This window comes from Tamandua tetradactyla, chromosome 6 (genome assembly GCF_023851605.1).
Source record: "Tamandua tetradactyla isolate mTamTet1 chromosome 6, mTamTet1.pri, whole genome shotgun sequence".
NCBI lineage: Eukaryota > Metazoa > Chordata > Mammalia > Pilosa > Myrmecophagidae > Tamandua > Tamandua tetradactyla.
Window position 1 is genome coordinate 35,269,651 of NC_135332.1, and position 16,739 is coordinate 35,286,389.

The 16,739-nt window shown below is 34.1% G+C and overlaps 1 long non-coding RNA gene across 2 annotated transcripts in view; it reads left to right on the forward strand.

The window, feature by feature from the left end:
• The window catches only part of LOC143685950 (uncharacterized), a 36,720-nt gene that overhangs the window by 12,895 nt on the left and 7,086 nt on the right, over nucleotides 1-16,739 (forward strand). The window contains exon 4 of one of the 2 annotated variants that reach the window (XR_013176818.1): nucleotides 12,712-12,763. The exons of the other annotated variant lie outside the window; for it this stretch is intronic. This is a non-coding gene — a long non-coding RNA (uncharacterized LOC143685950). Of the gene's footprint in view, nucleotides 1-12,711; nucleotides 12,764-16,739 lie in introns of those variants that run through there. 2 annotated transcript variants of the gene reach the window in all.

The following is a 16,739-nucleotide window of genomic DNA, read 5'->3' on the forward strand; positions in this document are numbered from 1 at the left end:
ATATTTATTAAATCCTTCCTTCTGCTTGCTTTGGCTTTATTTTTCTTTATCTAGAGCTTTGAGGGTGGGAGCTTTAGACTACTTATTTAAGACTTTCCTCTTTTCTAAGGCATTAAGTGCTGTAAGTTTCCCTCTCAGCCCTATTTTAGCTGTGCTCCACAAATTTTGATATGCTTTATTTTCATTTTTATTCAGTTCAAAGTATTTTTTTTATTTCCCTTGAGACTTACTCTTGAATTCATGGAATAGAAATATGTTGTTTAGTTCCCAAGTGTTAGCAGATATTCTCTTTCAGTTATTGATTTTTAGTTTGCATTCATTGTGGTTGGAGAAAACATTTTGTATGAGATCAATTATTTTACATTTGTTAAGTTTCCTTTTATGGCCCGGGATATTTTCTATCTTGAAAAGAGTGCATCTTGTACAGTCGTTAGGTGGAGTGTTTCATAAATACTGGTTTGAGTCTGGTGGTTGGTGGCGGTGGTGAGTTATTCTGTATTCTTGCTCACTTTCTTTCCAGTTTCAACACTAAATGTTAAGAGATGTTGAAGTCCCCGAATATAATTGCGGATATGGGTATGTTGCCTGTCAGTTCTATCAGATTGTGCCTCACATACTTTGCAGCTCTGTGGTTTGATGCATAGACATAAAGACTTGCTATGTCATTTTGGTGGATTGATATATTTATCATTATATAACATCCCTCTCTGTGTCTGGTGATTTTATTTACTGTGAAGTTTACTTTATCTGATATTATGTACTCTGCTTTCCTTTGACTAATGTTTGTGCAATATATCCTTTTTCATCCTTTTAACTTCAACCTATGTCATTATATCTGCAATAAATTTCTTATAGACATCGTGTAGTTGGGTTTTGATTTTTGATCAACTCTGATTTCTTTTTAATTGGCATACTTAGACCATTTGCATATAATTTAATTGATATATTAATGCTTAACTCTGCCATTACATTTTGTTTATTTTTATTAGAGAAGTTGTGGGTTTCCAGAAAAACTATGCATAAAATACAGGGTTCCCATATACCATCCACCTTGCATTGGTGTCAATTTGTTACAATTGATGAAGCATCTTTTTATAAGTGTACTATTAAATATGTTTCATATTATAACTTGGGGTTTGCTGTGTTGTGCAGTTCCATGGAATTAAAAGGAAATTATTCTAGCAAAATGTGTACATCCTAAAATTCCCCCCCTTTAACCACTTTTGTATGTATAATCCAGTGCTGTCAATTACATTAACAATGCTGCGCCACCATCACCACTATCCACTACCAAAATATTTCCATTGTCCCAAATAGAAACTCTGTATGTGTTGACTTAACTTTCTATTTCCTATCCCCCAACCTATCCCCTAGTAATCTATATTCTAGATTATGACTCTATGAGTTTATTTATTCTAATTGTTACCTATCAGTGAGATCATACAATATTTGTCCTTTTGTGACTGGCTTACATCACTCAACATGATGTTCTTCGAGGTTTGTCCATGTTGTCGTATGTATCATAACTTCATTTCTTTTCAGGGCTAATATTCCATTGTGTGTACATATCACATTTTGTTTATCCATTCATCAGATAGACACTTGGGTTCCATTTATTGGCAATTGTGAATAATGCCACCACAAATGTTGGTGTGCAAATATGAGTTCCTGCTTTCAATTCTTTTGATTATATACTGAGAAGTGGCATGTCTGGATCATATAGTAATCCTGTACTTAACTTTCTGAGGAACTGCAAATCATCTTCCATAGTGGCTAAACCATTTTACATCCCTGCAAACGATGATTGAGTGTTCCCATATCTCCATATCTTCTCCACCACTTGCAATTTTCTGTTGTTTAATAGTAGACATTCCAGTGGGTAGAGAATGGTATCTCATTGTGGTTTTGATTTTCATTTCCATAATGACTAATGATGTGAAACATGTTTTCATGTGCTTTCTGGCCATTTGAATATACTTTTTGGAGAAACTGCTATTCAAGTCTTTTGCCCCATTTTCATTGTTTTTCTTTTCCTCTTTTGTTGTTGACTTGAAGGATTTCTTTATATATTCTGGATATTAAACATATGTGGTTTCTACATACTTTCTTCCATTGTGTAGGTTGTCTTTTTACCTTCATGATAAAGTGCTTTGAGGAACAACATTTTTAAATTTTGATGAGGTCGCATTTATTTATTTGTTTATTTGTTGCTCATGCTTTTGGTATAAAGTCTCAGAAAACATTGTTTAACCCAGGGTCCTGGAGAAGCTTCCCTAAGTTTTATCCTAGGAGTTTGATAGTTCTGGCTCTTATAGTTAGGTTTTTGATCCATTTGGTGTTTTGGAGTTTTTTTTGTATATGATATGAGGTACAGGTCTACCCTCACCATTTTGGAAATGGAGATCCAGTTTTCCCAGCACCATTTTCTGAAGAGAATAACATTTCCCTATTGAGTGATCTTTGCCCACTTGTCAAAAATCAGTTGGCCCTAAATGTTAAGAGTTGATTTCTCTCTCAACTGTCAACTTGATTCCCTTAGTCTATATGTCTGTCCTTGTGCCAGTGCTATGTTGTTTTGATTACTTTGGTTTTGTAATGTCTTAAAATCTGAAAATGTGATTTTGCCAGTTTGGTTCTTTTTCAAGATGATTTTGGCCATTCAAGGCCCTATACCCATACAGAATGCTATTCCATTTATTTAGATCTTCTTTGATTACTTTCAGTAATGTTTTATAGTTTTCTGTGTACAAGTTATCTATATCTTTGGCTGGATTTATTCCTAGATATTTGATCCCTTCAGTTGCTATTGTGAATGAATTTTTTTCTTCTGATTGTTCATAAGTAGTGTTTAGAAACACTACCGATTTTGATTTGACCTGTGCCTTTGCCAAATCCATTTATTAGCTACAGGAACTTTGTTGTGGTTTTTTCAGGATTCTTTCTATATAAGAACATGTTATCAGTAATTGGGAAAGTTTTACTTCTTTCCCTATTTGAATGCCTTTTATTTCTTTTTCTTGTTAGACCTTCCAGTACAAAGTTGAATAACCAGGGTGACAGTAAGAATCCTTGTTTTGTTCCTGATCTTAGAAGGAAGGCTTTCAGTCTTTTACCATTAAGTATTATATTAGCTGCATACTTCTCATACATGTCCTATTTCATGTTGAGAAACTTTCCTTCTATTCCTAGTTTTCTAAGTGCTTTTATCAAAGAGTGCTAGATTTTGTCAAATGCCTTTTCTGAGCAATATAATTTTCTTTTTTTTCTTCCATTCTGTTTGTTAGGTGTATTATATTAATCTACCTTCTTATGTTACATACCTGGGATAAATCCCATTTGATTGTGATCTATAATTCCTTTAATATGCCTTTGATTTTGGTTTGCTAGTATTTTGTTTAGGATTTTTGCATCTATAGTCATAAGAGATATTGGTCTGTAGTTTTCTTTTCTTGTGTTATCCTTCTCTGGCTTTGGTATGAGGGCCTCATGGAATGAGTTAAGGAGTATTTCTTCCTCTTCAATCTTTTGGAAGAGTTTGTACAGAATTGGAGCTAAGTCTTCTTGAAATATTTAGTAGAATTTCCCTGTCAAGCCATCTAGTCCTTGGCTTTTATTTGTTGGGAGGTTTTTTATTACTGATTCATTTTTTAGTAGTAATTGGTTTGTTGAGATCTATTTTTTATCGAGTCAGAGTAGGTAGTTTGTGTGTTTCTAGGAATTTGTTCATTTCATCTAGGTTACCTGATTTATTGGCATAGAGTTGCTCATAAAATCCCCTTATAGTTCTTTTTATTTCAGTGGAGTTGGTAGTCATAGTCCCCTTTTCATTTCTAATTTTAGTCATTAGTGTTCTTTCTCTTTTTTCCTTATCAATCTAGCTAAATGTCATTTTGTTGCTCTTTACAAAGAATCAACTTTTGGTTGTGTTCATTCTGTTTTTTATACTTTATTTCATTTATCTCCTCTCTAATCTTTGTTGCCATTTTATTTTAATTTTCTATTGTTCTATTCTTCTTTTCCTGAATTCTTGTGGGTTACTTGAGCATTTTCAGATACCGTTTTGATTTATCTATAGTGTTTTTGATGTAGTCTTTGTATAGCTTTTGCAGTGGTTGCTCTAGATGCTACTTTATTTATGCATGTCATTCAGTCTACTGGTACCATCATTTTATTTCTTCAAGTGAGGTATAAAAACCTGAATTCTCTTTATGTCCCTTTATCCTCCCCCATTTGTAATATATTTATTTTAAATATTTTTTCTATATATGTTCAAAGCTATAATTTTTTTGTTGTTGTTAACATGGGCAGACACCAGGCACCGAACCTGGGTCTCCAGCATGACAGGTGAGAACTCTGCCACTGAGCCACCATTGCCCGCCCCAGTACTATAATTTCACTTCAATGATGAAACATGACAGGAAACTCAAGAGGAGAAAGAAGGCCTTTTGTATTTACCCATATTTTTTCTTAAAATGTTCTTTCTTACTTGCTGATGTTCCAAGTTTCCTTATGTTACCATTTCATTTCTGTTCAGAGAATTTCCCTTGTAGATTCTTTTAGGATAGATCTGCTGGTAACCAATTATCTTATGTTTCTTTCATCTAAGATTGTCTTGATTTCTCCTTTATTGCTGAAGGATATTTTTGCTTTGTATAGGACTTTGAGTTGGCAGCAGTTTTCTTTCAACACTTGAAAAAGTAGGTGCCACTTCCTTCTGGTCTCCGTGGTTTATGATGGGAAATCCACTGTCATTGGAATTGTTTTTTCTCCTCATAGTTTAGGTGTCATTTTTCTCAAGCTGCTTTCAAATTTTTTTCTTTTTCTTTAGCTTTTCAAATTTTATGTTATGTCTTCTAAGGTTCTTGGTTTGGTTTTGTTTTATTTGGAGGTGTATTCTTGTTTGGGGTTTGCTTAACTTCTTAAATTGATAGATTTATAGAATTTTCCAAATTTGAGAAGTTTTCGGCATTCTCCTGAGTATTGTTTCAGTCCAACCCTCCCTCTCCTCATTTTCCCAGACTGGTAACATAAATGCTAGATTTTTTGTTGTAGTCTGATAGTTCCCTAAGGCTCTGTTCATTGTTTTTTCTGACTATTTTCTCTGTTATTCAGATTGGGGGATTTTTTTCTTTTTCTGTCTCCCAGTTTACTGATTCTTTACTCTGTCCCCTCTATTCTGCTGTTGAGCCTATCCACTAGGCTTTTTTGTTGTTGTTATTTTATTTTTGATTTTGAAATTTTCCACTTGGTTCTTCTTTATAGCCTCTCTTTCTTTATTTAGACTTTCTATTTCTTTGCTGTGGCATTCTATTTTTATCAATTATTTGAGGTATGTTTGCAATTGCTCAGTGAAGCATTATCATGATGACTGCTTTAAAATCTTTGCCAAATAATTCTAATATCTCTGTCATGTCAGTATTGGTAGACAATGACTGCCTTTTTTTTTTTCCATTCCATTTAATATCTTCCTGATTCTTGTTATGAGTGATTTTGATTGGAACTTTCTCATTCTCATATTACATTATGAGTCAGTGGATCATATCGAAACCTCTTTTAACTGACTTACTCTGATATCTCTCCAGTAGGGAAAAAGGGGGTTGAAGGTCACCTCATTATCACCAGGTGGAGATAGAAGTTCAGGTCTGCCATTGGACCTCTGTTGACACCTGAGTTGGAGGTGGGGGTGGAGAACTCCTCAGTAGTACTGGGCTGGGATGTGAGTCTCAGCCACACATGTGGTCCCCGCTGACCCCCTGGCTGGGGTGGTCTTGTTAGCGTTGTGCTATGGTGAAAGTCCTGACTCTCTGCAGGTCTCTTATGATAGCACGCCATCTGGAAGGGAGAGGAGTGTCTTCTTACTGCTGATTAGGGGTAGAAGCACTGGCTTCTCACATGGTCTTCTCTGGATACTGAGTGGTGAGGACCTCATGACCAGCCAGCAGGGATTAAAGTATCAGCTTCCTAATTGGTCTTCTCTGACACCAGCCTGGAAGGGGCTATTAGGGTATCTCTTTACAGCCTTGCACAGGTAGAAGTCTGAGCTACCCACTTGACTTTCGCTGGTGTTGATGGTTTGGCCACAGTTTTGTGCATGTGCGTGTGTGTGCGTGCGCACACGTGCGTGCACGCACGTGTCTGTTGGGGTGGAGGTGGTGTTTAGCTTGAGGAGAATGGTTATTATCTAAAAGTTTTCTGTTTGCTAGATTACCATTTCCTGGACCTTTGGTTTTAGAGTGCAGGCTTATAATTTGCTTTTTATTGCCTGTGTTCTTTGGTATTTCAAGTTGCCGGCTTCATCAGCATCAATTCTGGGATATATGAGACAAAGAGAACCCAGAAAACTCATCAATATGTCTTTCCTTGGGTCTCAGATACCCTAACCTTCTACCTTCTTATCTCCACTTGCCATATTCTTCTTATGTTTGTTATATATATAATGTCCAGGAACTTTAGTTTAACTTAATGGAAAGAATAGGGAAAAGTATATCTATTCCACGTCCCTGGAAATGGAAGTCATTCCATCATTTTAGTAGAAGCATTAAAAAGTTATACATTTCCCTCTTCACACAATATTAGCAACATCTCATAAATATTGATGTTGTGCTTTCATTATCATTCATTTTCTAATATCGTTTGTGGTTTCTTCTTTGACCTTTGCTTAAATTCCAAATATTTGTTGATTTTCAAGATATCTTTTTACTATTGATTTATAATTTAATTCCATTTGGTCAGAGAGCATATGTTTTCAATCCTGATAAATGTATTGTGACTTGTTTTATCTCTGAACATGCTCTTCCTTGATGAATATTTCATGTATGCTTGAGAAAGAATGGCTTAATCACTATTGTTGTATGTACTGTTCTATAAATGATAATGTTATGTTTAACTTCTGTATACTTACTAATTTTCCACTTGTTCATTCAATTAAGGAGAGAGAATGCAGCATTCTCCCACTTAGTATTTATCTATAATGTCTGTAAATTCTTAATGTATTTGAAGCTCTAATTTTGGATCTGTATGCATTTAGGATTGTTAAGTACTCTTGAGATGTTGAAACTTTCATTGTTATACAATAATCCCATTTTGCCCCTGGAAATACTCCTTGTCCTGAGATCTATTTTTGTTAATATAACTACCAGCTTTCTTACATTGGTTTTTCTCTCCTTATTGGCAAAGTAACACTTTGTTGGGAAAATACTGGAAAACTCGTATTAAATTTTTAGTATGTTTTTTCTTCCTTACACTTCTTTCTTTAACTTTTACCTATTTGTGCCAGTGTGCTTAAAATTTATTGAAGAAAGAAAGTAGTTGGATTTTGCTTTTTATGTCCAATTGCTGACTAATAATTGGAGTCTTTAGATCTTTAACATTTAAAATATTTCTTTTGATGTAATTGAGTTTAGTTCTAACATCTTATTTGTTTTCATTTAGTCCCATTTTTGTCCACTTTTTCTTGTTTTTGTCAATTGTCTGTTTCTAATTACTGTTTTTTCTGTTGCTTATTGTCCCATTTTCCTACTGATTTGCATGTATACTCTTTTGGTTTTAGTTGAAAGTTGTACTTTGTAAATATTACATTAGGTGTGTGGATTTTGTTTTCTAAAGAGTGTTTAAATTAATTTTATCAGACAGTTAAGTGACTAGCAGTTACATTCTTTTAATGCTGTTTTCTTAGGCTCTGTTAGGTCTGGAGAAGTCTCTGTTCCAGAGCTCGTTTTGCTCCTTCGGCCTGATCTTTCTGTCAACTAAGTTGCCTCATTGTCCAGTGAGGTCTTTTGACAGGTGAGGACTTGAATAGCCCCAAGTCTGTGTAAGCTCTATGAACTTTTCAGCTGATAGTCCATCCGAAGTTATTCTCCTCCAGTAGTTTTTCTTTGCTTTGCCTCACATGGCCTTGTGATTGTTTACCCTATGCTTGGTACTCAGCCAAAGCCCTAAGATAACTCCTATGCAGATTATTGATGCTATTTGTAGGGTGATGTCCCTGTTCTATGTTACTCTTCCTTCTAAATCTCTGTGTCCTCAACTCAGTTAGATCGGTTTGCTTTACTTACATTCCCTTCCTTGTTCCACAACCTAGTAAGTGCCTCTGTTAGGAATGCTGGAGTGTGTATGCATTAGGGGCGAGGATAGCAAGGCAGCCACATGAGTCTCCTTTCTTTCAAGGATCACAGTGCCATGCCATGTATTGCCCAATGTCTAAAAACTGTGGATTCATACATTTTGTCCAGTTTTCTTTTTTCTTAAAATGTAAGGATCTTTCCAGTACTCAAAACTCTGTTATTGCCAGAAGGCGATGTTCCTCCTACTTCCTTTGTTGTGCCTAGTTTTGAATCTGTTTATTCTGAAGCATAAAACTGTAGAAGATATAAATGTATTCCTCTTCTTCTCCCCCTCATAACCCCAAATTTCCATTCCATTTTGTTCTTTTCCATGTGTACCACATTCCCACTCTACTCACATTCCAAAATAAGTGGCAGCAAAGGCATATTAAGTCAATAAATAAAGGCCTTCGGGCCAGACAGGGTGATGAGGGTGGTGTAGACCATTCAGCTAATCCTTTCTGGACCTTACAGTTTGAAGAAATTGTTAGCCATTTTGAGTAATTTATGAAACTGCATTATTAAATTGCATGGAGTTTCAAATAGAAGTTCAACACAGAAAGAACTCAGAGTTGGAAGGTTGCATTCCAACTAAGCCACTCACTGGCTGAATATTCCTAAGCAATTCCATTCTATGATGTCTTAATTCCTTCAGCTGCAAAATGGAACTAAACTTATAGATGATTGTTTTAACATTCCACGAAGTGTAAAGTACCGATCAAACCATAGTTTGGTAAGTGTAATAATATTTGAATTTCACTTGTTACATATGTAATAAGTATGCTCTTAGTTTGTGGTGAAGGAGAGAAATCCAATTTCTAATTTTTCTATATCAATGACCAATTCTTAAATTCCTAGATATTAGTATTAAAAATCATGGTCCAGAATATCAGTGCAGTTTTGGGAAAGCATAGTGACACAGCTAAAACAACAATAAAATTCATTTTTTAAAAATATCTTCAAGTTACAACATGCCATATCATGAACACTGAGTGATCCTTAGTTTACTTGTCTGCAGAAGTTGTTAAGTAGCATGGTCAGAAAAAATTCCAAGGAGTTTGCATGAAAGTTGCTGGAATGCTCCAAGAAGTCTTAGAATTAAACTGTGATTTAAGAATGACTCTGAGTAGATAGTGCAATGCAAATTATGTCATCAAAAGAAAACACCTTCCAGGAACCTTGAAGAAGCTTGTTAAACTATAGAAAGCATTTATTGCAATCTAATGTGTCGCTGTGTGCCTGCAGGGTTCGTTTCAGACTTAATTGGAAGATTACTATAAAATTATTTCTCCTTAGTAGACCTTTCACTGATAAACAAAAGGACACAAACTTTTCCTACTGCAAAAAGCCTGAGAGAAACTGTGGAGTTGAATTCTAAAATATTTCTATTGACTGTAATTATGTGAATAAGACATCCAATAATACACTCTCCTTCATCCCTCTCCTTCTCATATTCAAGTAGTCACCATAGGGAATCACTGAACAGAAAGCATGTTCTTCAACTAATGGTGTCACAAAGCAATATATCTTTAATGCTAACTTCTTAACATACTCATGTAATACTTCTAGCAACTCATTTAATAAGATCAGCACAGAACTGGTATTCAGCAGTATTATCTAGTCCCAGTTCTGACATTAAGTTTTTGTCTGATAGTGGACATGTTACTGCTGTTTTCTTAATTTCTGTACCATGGACATTTTATATATATATAAACAAATTTAGATTTGATTAATAACAATAAAAATTATATGATGTGGGAGCCAAACTTCAAAGGACTTACGGGTGTTCCCTAAAAGAGTTGCCCATCCTCAACTAATTGCTACTTAGTCTTGCTAACACACAAGGCTTATGAGCCCGTTCCAGGTTCTGAGGAGTCCTTCAGTTTAAACAAACCAAATAAAAATATCCTGTTAAGCTTTTTTAAACCAGTGTTTTTCAAATTAAATATCAAAACTCTGCAGATGTGTTCCAAGAAGCAAAATATAGGCCAAATAATCCTTAAATTCCCTTTAGTTCTTAAGTTCTATTATGTATATTTAATAATTTCTTATTACCTTTGAATATATGAATATTCTGTTTTTTGTCCATTTCTGAGTTCAACAGTGGTTTTGCTATGTTTTTTTCTAAACTGGTGTGCCTAGTTTTGAATGTTTATTCTGAAGCATAAAACTTTAGAAGATATAAATTTATTCCTCTTCTCCCACTCATACACCCAAAATTTCCATTTAATTTCATTCTTTTCCAATGTGTACCACTCACATTCCGAAATAAAGATCCTAGATTTCTGTGCCCTTTCTTTTTATTTTTAAATGCATTTGTCAAGGCTTGATTTCACCCTTATATACGTATTAGAAGCTCTAGTGCACAATGCATAGATTCACCACAGATTTTTAAAATTCTCTGACAAGCCACAATATTGAAGTCTATCTAAAATGGGAACTCTTTGCCTGATCATAACATGTATCTTAAGACATCAAGGATTCCGGAGAACAGAAAAAAAACCCTGCTTAAAAATAAAAATTCTAAAGACCTTAATTAAGTAATAACTTCCTATGTGTAATCCTTTGATACCTTCTCAAGAAATTTATAAGTGAAAGATTGAAAGGAAGGGAGGGAGAAAGTGAAAGAAAGCTGTGCATGTAAGCATCTCCAAAGGGCCCTTATTTCACTAGTTATATATATAAAAACAAAAGAGTTCACATGCCCCAATTTATCTACTTCTTTGGAGGTTCCAGAGAGATTTAGCCTTGTAAAATCCTCAGGCACCAATTTTGCTTCAAACTTCTTATTAGCCATTGCAGGCGGATACAGTTCATAATTGGAAGAGTTTCCTTGGTTTGGTAAAAATGAATAGAAAGGCCAAATGACTGATGTTAGTTGGCAAATTCCTCTTGTTGCTGGAAGAAACACACATGAGATAGCTCCTGAGTCGCATAGTTTTAAATTGGCCAATTACTAAGAAAGGCGAACTAGTATTGAGTTTTCTTATAAATAACCCAACTGTATTATCCTACCTCAAAACAGGAGTATGCATGCAATGTTTTTCAATGAAGGAAATAAATGAGGGTCACCAATGAACAGGAAATAAACTTCATGTAATTATTAGCTCTGGAAAGAAGATTAAAATATATTTCAAAACCCCCTTATTGTTAAGATATGTATAGTATATTAGGACCTTAGGACAGTGCTTTTAAACGTGTTTATGTGTCATTATGCACATTCAGATTGGTGTCTAAGACTGATGGTAAGCAAAATAATTAAAATAAATTTTACTGTTATTAACTTCTGAACAGCTAATGAGAATATGAAAGAAATCCAAATTACATTTTTTCTATGTAGAATATTTTTTCACTAAAAGTAATTCCAATTTTAAACCGAAGAAACCTAAGGAAGGGCTCTGTGATGTAATGACAAGTGTCAGTACAGATATTATTCTCAACTCTGGAAGGTAAATTGTGAGTTCTATAATGCATTTTAGAAATTTAAACGTATATGTTAATTTTTGGTGGATATAATAGCAAGACAGATATGATTTTTAAAAAGCAGATGCATAAACAATAACATTTTTAATAAATGCATTCATTTGCTTCTAGGCTCACATATTAGTTCATTTTGTATCTTTATTCTGTTATGTAAACAAAGCACATAGCTGGTAAAAACAATGATTAATAATATAGTTTGCCAATGTTAGAATATTGACCTTATCTTTTGAAAATTAGAATCTATTTCTAAAACAGCCAAGGAAGATAGAAGTTATTTTCTCTAAATCCTTTTCTTTATAATCCATTATTCATTCTAAATTCCATTTTATTTAATCGATTATCCTATACTGAGGAAAGAAAGGTGATTAATGATGTTATGCTACATAAGATAGGATATGTATATTCATGAGCCCTCATGAATTATTTGTGGAATTGAAACAAACCTTTATCATATAGGAAAGCAATTAAAAGTACTTGACTCACAAGATGCTAAATCAAAACTGAAAATGTAGTCCCTCACCACACACAGTTTGAAGCACTGCAATAAGAGGTAACACATCACAAGAGATCAGACTTCTCATAGGTAAAGTAACATTTCAAATATTAAAGTTGCCATCTTAGATCATAAAACATTCTGGTTTATAAAATTATAGCACTTAAAAAAAAATTAAGCTGCTAGGTGATATAAGGCACTTTTAGACAGCACATTATCTTCTGACATACCGGCATTCTAAAAACCTAGAAGGTTTTATATTTTTATTAAAGTGCCTGTGTAGCGCTGAGAACCAAGAAGATTCCTAAGGCTAGACGGATTTGGATTTACTCAAGCTGCACAGTAGAAATTAACAAATGATATAGAGCATAATAGCTTTCTACTGCATGCTCTATGCTAGTCTAATAATCAAGTGATATATAAAGTTGTCAAAAGCAGTGAATTTAAAAAGAAAAGGGGTATATAATTGAAGTGAATGAACTGAAAAAAAAATTGAACATACAATATTCTGTGTGGAAAAAGCTCAAAGCTGTAGCCTAAGGTTAATAATTTATACAAAGTGGTTTAGCAAATGGTATTCTAATGAGATCTCAACCTGGCAATGCACATTTCTTTCTTTTTTCTCTTTTGCAGAATGTACAGAGCTAGATTTTTTTTCCCTGAAGAAAAAAAAGTAACATTTTATGGGAGTACACCCAACTGTTGGTAAAACCCTTAGATCTTATTGTCCTATTGCCAGTTATATCTTAGTGACATTTTTAATAGTATTAATTGGCATTGTTTAATATGTTTTGAAATATTATCAGGTCTTCTTTCCACATGCTTGTGGCTAGGTCTCCATTCAAATTTTGAGATTCTTCCAAGGTATAAATCATATTGTCTATTTATTTTGGGCTGCCCCTGTTCTTACCATGACAAATCCTTTCTCCCTCAAATCCCCCCATGCTGTCCAAAACAGACAGAAAGGCTATCTTGTCCAGAACCTTTTATATAATATAATAAATGCTTATTTATTTTTACCAGCTTTATTAAGCAAGGTTTCAGTAAATATCTGTATTTTGTATGAGCAACTACAGCCGAAGACTGTTTACTTAAGAGTTTTTCATTTCATAAAAAGGGAACACAATCTGAGGAATTAACTGAACCTAGCCAAATTCATAAATATCTGGGTATATTGGATGGTGGGGAGCCCTGTAATTGGGTTCAGAAATGTGGTATAAATCCCATTTTGATTCTTACCAACTACTGGGTGACAGAGAACCTGAGTCATGCTGATTGTCAGAACCTTGTTTTCTATTAAGTGATATATTAAGGTTTAAAAGAGATAATGTAGACAAAGCAATGTATACTGTGGTACAAAATGTAAGAAATCATTATTATAAGATGGAATGCATAATTACTAAGTGACAGCTGGGATATTGGAGCCATCTTATCTTGGCTGTCTTCACGGTTTAAGCCTAGCAGTTCATAGCTAGATAATGGAAGAACATTAGATACATGAAAATATCTATAAGGTAGAATGTGGCATCCAAGAGAGACTTAGTCTGTTTAATTCAGGAGCATTTTTGTGCTGTGTTGTATCTCTGATCACTAAATATTATGTGGATCCTATCCTTTTTCCATTTTGGTCTCACCCTAATACATGATTCTAAACTAATCTCGAGGAGGATATAGCCTACAACTCACCTTCATCATCTTTCTTAATGGGGAAGGTTCTCAATTTTGACTATGCGTAAGAATCTTCTGTGGAATCAGCAGAGATTCTGATTCCACAGGTGTGGCCCCAAAGCCTGCATTTCTAATGATGTCCAAGGTGTTAAAGCTGCCACTCTGGGTTACCATCCTTTGAGTAGCACAGTTCAAAGGTGGTAATTCTCAACCTTGTCTGCACATTAGAATCACCTGAGTGTTGGGTTTTTTTTCTTTTATACACTATATTGCCGGGTTTGCACTTCATTCTTTTTCCATGTTTTTATCCCATTATTGCAGAACCATTTGTTGAATTTTTGTTTGTTTTCTTCCTTTCTTTGCTTTTTGTTTTGAGGGAATTGGGTGGATGGGAATTGAACCTGGGTCTCCCGCATGGCAAGCAAGAATTCTACCTTTGTGCCCCTGAATCACCTGAGTGTTTTAAACAAACTTATTTTCTGGTCTCTACTCCCCAGACATTCTAATTTAATTGTTCTGAGTCAAGTAATAGCATATTTTTTAAGCTCCCTGGATGAAGTCATTTGGGTGGTCCCTAATGTATAGTGATTTGTGAGAACTACTGCTTATGGCAAATTGTCCACATCACTTGAGCTGGTAGTCAAATTCATGTCTGGCTAATGCTCTTTCTATTTTGAAAGAATAATATTTTAATATACAGATCTGTGATATTTCTCTCTGTGCTTTCCCGAATTTAGTTCTGCCCACTCAAAGAGATAGAAGGCTCTGGGTTCATGCCTCAAGGGAAGGATGTGAGCGATGAGAAAGCAAAATAGTCTGCAAATCTTTAGGACTCTAATTTCCCCAATGATAAACTTTTAGGAGAATTTGGGAAGCATTTAAGAGGAGGCAGCAAGAAGGATATTTAGGAAATAATAGAGATTAAAGAGGAAAAGTCAAGATGCTCCTGGCTTTGGCATGGAATTCCCACATACCTGGAAGATCCAGGCTACCTTCTCCACAAGTCTGTCTCATTCTGGAGAAGAATCTATTCAAAGTTTATAACCCATTAATAGAGTACAAATTACTTTAGACTACTGGAGGAGAAAAAACTTTTCTCCCAAGTTGATAAAACATTCTTTCCAAGAGAGAGCATTTTAATTGATGTCATAATTAATACATTTCGCCTGCTGTAGCTATTCAAATAGAATGTTTCATTCTATTTATTTCCCTGTGGCAATTCTCTAGCTACTCTTTTAGTACTTTATTGCTAAGATACATTGTGTGAGAGTACACACTCATTGAATTTTTATTATACTTTTACCCTCTCTTCATATTCTGTATCTAAATGTGTTAGATATAACCTTAATATCTTCCCAACCACTTGGATTATTTGATAAGATTCAAAGTTAGGTTTACTTTTATAAGAACTTGCAAACTGAATAGTTCAAGCAAAATACAGTCATTCAAGGCTATTCTATCCTTGTACATTTGCTGCATGACTGTGTATAAGGAATGGTTCTGGGGGTTGAGAACACAGAGAGATATTGACTATCTCTGCCCAGTGAGTTTATAGTCCAGTGGTTTGGACATTACTGCGATTCACAGGGGAATTATGGGGTGCTTTAGATAAGAGAGGGAGCAGTTTCAGGAATATTAATTTGGCTATGTTGTTTAGAATTATTTGGAGGGAAATTAGATTGAAGGCAAAGGATTATGATGGTGACAGGGGTTTTCACATGTCATCTCCCCTTTTGATCGTTCTAGTCTCATGTATTTCCTTATTTTTGCTACATAGATTTGTGTTACTAAACACATTATATTGTTTTCACTTAATATATGTGAGGGTCATCCTTGGAGATGCAGATAGTTCTCATTCACTCACTTTCACTTCTGTTTAGTATTCTATTGCAAGCTTGTTGAATATGAGCGTATGCACATTTTGAAATTTAGTCAATGTTGCCAAACTGTTCCCCAAAGTGGTTGTGAAAATGTCTGTCCCAACAAGCAGTTTATAAAGAGCTGTTGTTACGCTGTATCCTTACCAATGTCTAGAAGAGTCAAAGATTCAATTTTTCTCAATATGGTAGGAATGAAAGGTTTTCTCACTGTGGTTTTAATTTGCATTTCCCAAATCACTTGTGAAATGATCTCTCTTTGAGTTTGGCTTGTGGGCCAAGAGACAATTATATTTTCTTCTCCTCTGTTTTGCCCATTTTTCTGCTGGGTTGACTTTTTCTTACTGAGCTTTAGAAATTAGCTGTATATTCTTCAGACATATGCTTTGATTATAAGCTTTGCAAATATCCTTTTTTCTAATTTTTGACTTATGTTTACAAATTGTTTATAGTGTTTTCTGTACAGGAAATGTGGGGAATTTATTTAAAAATTTGAATATTTTCATATGTGATTTTTTTTCCTTTTTGTTAAGAAATGTTAAGAAAACATTTCTTAACAAAAATATTAATAAGGAATTTTGCTATATTTTTCCAAAATATATAATATTTTACTTTTCATATTTATGTTTTTATATGTGTTATTCAGTAGTAATCTCATTCAAAATATTTTCCATGTAAATAACAAATTGTCCGAGGACAATTTTTTGAGTATCCCATTATTTTCAAATATTTGTGATACTACTGCTGTCATATATCAAAGTTCCAGATATGTATGTGTGTTTTTCTGCACCATTGCTCTTAGCCTATTGTTCATCTCTATATCACTTATAAAACTTTCTTAATTTCTATAAATTTATAATAATCTTTATATCAATTTCCTATAACTCTTCTTTCTTCATAATTTTTATGAGTCAAGTTCCACAAATATCCTTTTGGTATTTTTATTAGAATAGCTCAAAGTTATAGGATAATTATGAGATAATTCATACCATTATACTATTGAGTCTTCCTATCTATGCACATAGTATCTTTCATTATATTTATTCCTTTCAGCAGTATTTTGTAATTTTTTCCACATTCTAATCCTTTATGAGATCTGTTCCTATGTGTTTTTAA